The following is a 6,997-nucleotide window of genomic DNA, read 5'->3' as shown; positions in this document are numbered from 1 at the left end:
CACCAATTACTGTCGTATCTCCAGAAACACACGCCCTTGTGGGATCCCTAAATCCCCAAACCAGTCACACGGTCGTGTGACACCAAAGCTCAGAATCCCTAATTCCCAAACCCACACGGCCGTGTGGCATCAATTTGGCTCGAAAACCCTAGTTTTCAAATCCACAGGCTTGTGTAGCCGCCAGGGAGGTCACGAAACCACCCTAAAATAGCCCCGAAACCACTGTTTTAGCCACCAAATCATCCCAACTTTAGTAATATCGAAGACACATCAGAAATTAGAGTATTTCACTCACTTTCAACATTTAGAAAATCCAAAATAAAAGATTTAGAACACCCACAAAATAGGTCGAATTGAGCATTTGGGAAAACTAAAATAGTGTAGAGAAGGTTCGAATCCCACACCTGAATCGACGACGATGAAGACGATAGTTAAGTAGAAATCCCTGATGCCAAAAACCAAAACCGATCCTTGAGTAGTTTTTCCAAAAACGAAAAGAAAAGCAAAATTCAGAGAAAAAGAAAAAGATAGAGTGTGCCAAAAAGAAAAAAAATTAAAAAAAGTAAAAAAAATAAAAACAAACTTATATCTTACATGTAATTTAATAATTATAAAATATTATAATTATTAACTAAATAAAAACAGAACAAATTAAGAAGGCTCTCCAAAAATGCGCATCCCAAAAATCGAACCAAGAACCCAGAGGTACACTAACACTCCACTTACCCACCAAACTAGCAGGCCCATTCTGCCATTAGATCGTACAACTAAACACATATGTGCAACCTCCTCACTATCCCTATGCTCAAGTCTCAAAACTTCTAGGCCCAGAATTTGGGGCACTACAAATATATGATAAAATTATAGTTTAGTCCCTTCAAAAATGATAAAAATTTGATCAAGTCCTTCTAAAACTATATAAAAAAGTCAATATAATAATAGAATTGCATTTTAACTCTTATAACAATATATAACGTAATCTCGACCCCTCTAAAAAAATTTCTAGCTTCACCCCTAGGTGTCAGAGCAAACTCCTTAATTCGATAGGCTTTTTGTTGATCCTATCTTATGATTTGTGTTCGAATACTAATATTGTAAAAAAATAGAACGTTGATAATGACAATATATCACAAAGAAAAGAGAAATAAAAATAAAAAACACATAGATTTTACGTGGAAACCCTTTCGGGAAAAAAACCTCGGGTAGAGAAGAAGAAAATTCACTATGTCGAATTCAAATAATTACAAGAGGAGTGGTCTATGTCTATTTGTAAGCTTGTAAAACCATATTCTAATAAAAGTGTAGTAAGATTGAAATACCTTATTTTAATCAATATCAAATAGATAGAGTTTAATAAGGTTTAAAAAATCTTATTCTAAAATAAAATAAAAGAAGTGTAGTTCTATAGGGATTTTACTTTTATTTTATTTTACCACTATATTTTATTTAAATAAAGATTCGAATAACTTAATTCTAACAAATATTGAAGATTAATAGTTACTTGTAAAACTATTCGTGTTGTGTGCCAGCTAGTTGTTCATGTTCTTGAGCCATTAGTTTTTTTGAATGTAAGTCTATTTTATTGGGTTACCAATATAATATAAAAAAGTTTGAAATATTATAATATTTCAAGTAGTACAATGAAATTAAAGTTGTTTTCCAATGAAAAAGATTTTCTTTTTCAATCTTTTAGTAGTTTAGTGAGATGTCATTTGAAGTGTTTGTAATGAAATCGAAAAGACAACATTAAAATTATGCAAGTTCCATTTTGGACAAAAATAGAAATAATACTAGGATTAGAATGATTCTCAACATCTTAAAATTTATACGATAATATATTTTTATATATATTTGGATTTAAAGATATTGCTTTGGCTTGTTATATGGATCGTTAATGGTGAAGTACAGCCAACATGATAATGGGATTACGAAGATTTTATGCCAAATTAATTTTATTTATTTATTTAATTATCCTTTCAAATTAAAAAATTAAAAAACAAAAGTTGTTTAGTATTGTGAGACAACAGAATGAGTTGTCCTTTTCACCAAACAAGACATGTTCAAGGGAGGTTAACTTTCGGCCTCCTAAGTTTAACGTCATAAAATTAGGATAATTTAAAATAAATTAATGTATTTTTTTCTTTTAAATATGTATGATTAGATTAAAATTAAAATTTCGTGTATATAATTTTTTGGTAAATTAACAGGATAAAACCCAAATAATAAACGTAATTAGCGTGACTCGAACTTAAGCTACACCTAGGGCGGTAAAAACCCTTGACCATCAGGTTATCACATAGGGTTCAATATTTGTGTATATATATTTGAATCATAATAACAGTTTCATGTGTATAACTATACTAAATTAAAATTCATGTATTAAATTGCACATTAAATCAAAGTTTATGTATAATTTTGAAATTTGTCATTTTAAAATATAGATTGAGTTTAAGTTTTGAAATTTAAATTCAGGTGTAGCTTATTTTGATTCGTTTTTAAATTTATAATATGTAATTTTTATTTTATTTTATGTTATTTATAATTTATAAAAATTAAATATATTATATTATAATGTATGTATTAAAAACCTATATTATTATAATGTGTTTGATTGAGTTAATGTTACTCATTAATCGGTCCTAACTCGGTTGTAAAATTATCGAAAGTGCTTTCCTTTTACTAAGCAATGAATATTTATGATTTTTTATTTTTATGTAAAATTAAAAAAAATTACATACACATGATGAGATTTAAACTCAAATCACCATAATATTCACTCTATTAATTTTACCATATTAACCAAAGTCATATTTAACATTTAAATTCATTTTTAAAAAAAATTATTACATAATTATGTCACACACATCGTGAGTGTGTCGTAACCCTAATCTAGTTTTTATTTAAAAATTTAACAAAAAAAATATAATTACTAAATAGTAAATAAAATAACATATTTAAAAATTTAAAATATGAGCATCTAAATGAGTTTTGGTCAATCATTTACAAATATAGATGGACATGAACAAAATTTTAGACTAAGCCGAGTTGGGTTTGAGTAAACATGTACGATATTGAGATCATACATGAGCCGACTGATCCAAACTTGATCTGACTAGATCCATAGACAATTTTAATTACTATAATTTGGTTCTAGAAAAAAAATGCAATTAATTAGCATTCAAAAGATTTTAACTGAATACAATAAAAAACCAAAATTCATCGATTTGGTTCAATTCAATTCTTCATATTTTATTTTTTTATATAGTATTTTAATTTTTTTATTGTAGCAAATACATTTTATTATTATTCTCATCAAAATTGAATCGAGAAAAAATCAAACCAAAATCAAATGAAACACTATTGATTTTCATTTTTTCTCTTAAACAATATGTATGTTAAATATCCAACCCATAGTTTCTCTCAGACCCTTCAATAGGAGAACAAATGCACTTCAACGCATTCGAACTCACATCCTCCTGCGTAGATAACAATGTCAATGCCAATCGAATTAAGACTCAATCGATTAAATATAAATATTATAAATACGAACAGTATATATAATACTAACCTAACCCTAATTTCTTTTTAAATCGAATTTTGAAACCGTACGAGGATATCACCGAGTCATCATTTTATACTGAAAATATGAAATCTAATCTAAAAAATGATGGTAAATATAAAACGTATTTACCAATCAAAGTTACTTGTTTAGCAGCCATATGAATAGTCCTCTTAAATTACATATAATAATATGGTGAAAAATGACCTGTGAAACATAAAATTGGGTAATTTTGATGTTTCCACCAATATCATTAACCTTTTCTTCATCACAATTATTGGAAGGTTTAATTCTGTCTCCGGTCTTTGTATTATTGGGACTTTTGAAATTTACTCATTCTACTTTGATTTTCAAATATTTGGTCCCTCTATTTGTTTGTTATAAAAAAATTAAAACTCAATTAATAACATATATTCAAATTTAATAGAAGCCGGTAAGTTAAGGATGTTATTGAATTAATTTTTGAATTAGATAATCAGAGAGATTAAATAAAAAGACTAAATTCTAAAGTTTTGAAAAGTATAAGGACTAAGGGTAGAAGTAAACCTTATTTGTGAAGTTGCTTTTTTTTTCTTTCTTATAAGACAAAAAAGAAGTTTCCACCATTTATTGACAATGCGAAGCAATTTTCTATTGTAATCTTTTAATTTGAAAGAATATATGTTTTGAAACTTAAATATTTGTCAAATATTCTATCATTAAAATTCAAAATTCAAATCCAATACTCTATAATTGTTGGCTAATTTGAAAAATGTTTGTTCAAAGGTAAACAAGTGTGATTTTCATGTCCTCTAGTATTATTTATATATTAATTACTAGTTAGTTAGAATTAAGTAATTAACCTTTAATTAAATCATACCTCTTAATCAAAATTCAAAAAGATTAGAAACCTAATTTTCCTAGGATTAATTTATGGAAATAAAGATTCTCTTGCTCACAATGCTTAACAACTATGGATTAACAATTAAATTAAATTAATTGTGTTTACAAAACAGTATTTAATTTTATTTCGGTAAAACACACTTGTAGTTTGGAAAATACCCATTTACCTCATCAGATTTGAAGAAATTCACATAAAACTTTGACATCTTAAAAAATTACATTGAATTTATTTAGATCTAATCATGAGTCGGGTCTCCCGCTCGAAAAGTAAGAGGGTTTGGGCAAAAAAAAATGCCCAAAAAATGGGCTTGAAAAAAAAAATAGGGCCCATTTAGAAAACAAGTAGGGTCTCGGGTAAGTTTTTTTTGGCCTGAGCCCGACCAACCCGAATTTGCCAAAACAAAACTGCTATTGTTTTGTTGTTGTTTTTCCATTGTTTTGATTCTATTTCATTATTATATTACTACTACTTTGTTGTTTTTGTTTTGATATTGTATAACTTTTGTTTTATTGTTAATTTTGTTACTATTTTAGAAGCATTTACTTGTTAAGTTACTTAATGTTATTTAACTATAAAACTTTTTTTAAATTTATTTTCAATTTGTTGGGGAACATTTATTTTATTGTTTTTAGTGTATTTGATGTATTATATTTTTTAAATTTATTTTTATATAAAAATAATATAATTTTTTTAATATGGGCAGTCGAGCTAGACTAGGCTTGGGTTTTACCTTTTTTATCTGAAATAGGTTTGAGAAAAATTTTAGACTCATTTTTCGGGTCGAGCCTGAGCCTATCAAACAAGCCTAAAATTTTGTTACAGCTTGGCCCGACCCATGGTCACCTCTAAATGTATTCCTCATTAAGCGATAAGTAGATCCCTATCTACTTATTACTTTGCACACTTTTTGTAGAAAAAAAATTATCTAGTAGTTTTCATTGTGAATTATCAAACATGTTTTAAAAAATAAATTACTAAAAATATTAATTTTCAGTTAGATTACTCTTTTCAACACTTTATCAAACAAGACCTAAGTAAATTTTAAATAAAAAGCTAATTATATATTTATTATTTTTCATGTATTTTATACTTACTTTATTCATTTTCTCCGATTTTCACTAAAAATAATAAAAAATAATTAATTTAAAGTTATATTTATGGAGTACAAAATTGAATTCTAATTAAATTATAATTGATTTTGATCAAAATTAAATATTTAATTTATATTTAATTTAATTATATATTAACCTTAGATTCATTAATTTAATTTTATTTAAAATTAATTAATTACATTATTTAAGTCTTAATGAAAAATAAATTTATTAAAATATGTAAGCAGAGATGTAAATATCTCAAATAGTATAATTTTAAAGAATACTATATTATAGCATATCCATGAATCCATGATGTGGCAGAAGAAAATTTATACAATAAATTTATAGAAAAATTAATATAAAAATCAAATAGAATTTTAAATTGAAGCGGTGAAGTTAAAACATTCAAAATCATATCTTCAGTTCAATTCTCATTATATATATACATATTTAAAAAAAAATTACATAAAAATAGAAAAAACAAAAATACCTTAAAACATATTTGTTATTTAATAAATAGTGAGTATTTTTAATAATTATAAAATTGAATTGGAACCCAATTAACAGATAACACCATTATATGTATATACCTTAATCATGTAATTAAGGATATGGTCAATTGTTTACCTCTTCAAAGAGTTTGAATGGTTAAAAAATTATTCACTACTACCTAGAGTAAATACATTGGTTTCCACTAAAAAGAATACAAGAAGGAAAATATATTATATTTGACTGATATGGTTAGTATAAATATAGAATAATAGACCGAAAGGAAAACACAAGTAATTAATTAGTTAGGTAAGGTATATTTGAGTTGGTGATTATCCACGGTCTGTAGGGCAAAATATCAGCAATTTGAACTGCAATTTTGATTTTAAATAATTTAAAGAGAATGTGTTAGAGTTACATCTACCATTTAATTACGTTTGTTTTATGTAAAATAAGATAGTTAATGTAAAATATTTTTTAATTAATAATTTTAAATAATTTAATTGCCAGTTTAATCAACCTATCGATATCTTAATAAATATTCAGTTCAACTGATTTCATCAACCAATTCCATCCAAAAACAGTGAACAAATTTTTTCTTTATGATGTACGAAATTAGCTGTCAATAATGGCAGGTAAAAAGTAAACGAGTAATTTGCTTAGGCCAATTTTGGATTGAATATATATATAATCAAAACTAAGAAGAAAAAAATGAGTCAAATTAACTCCTCTTTTTGCATATTTTGACCGTACCTGTCATTAATGTCCCTAAAGGTTTTAGCCTAAAAGTTAATAATGGCCAATGGTGCTTTGTCTCAATACTTTGGATTAAGGACCTAACTTTGATGTTGAACAATTTTTCCTTTTTTTTTTTTTTTGCATTTTCTCTTCAATGGTTCAAATTAAATTTTATTTTATTGATTTTTTTAAAACTTGCAATTGAGGACAACCTAAACTTTGAAATCTACATGT

Source organism: Gossypium hirsutum, chromosome A02 (genome assembly GCF_007990345.1).
Source record: "Gossypium hirsutum isolate 1008001.06 chromosome A02, Gossypium_hirsutum_v2.1, whole genome shotgun sequence".
Classification (NCBI taxonomy): Eukaryota; Viridiplantae; Streptophyta; class Magnoliopsida; order Malvales; family Malvaceae; genus Gossypium; species Gossypium hirsutum.
Note: the sequence above shows the minus strand (reverse complement) of the source record.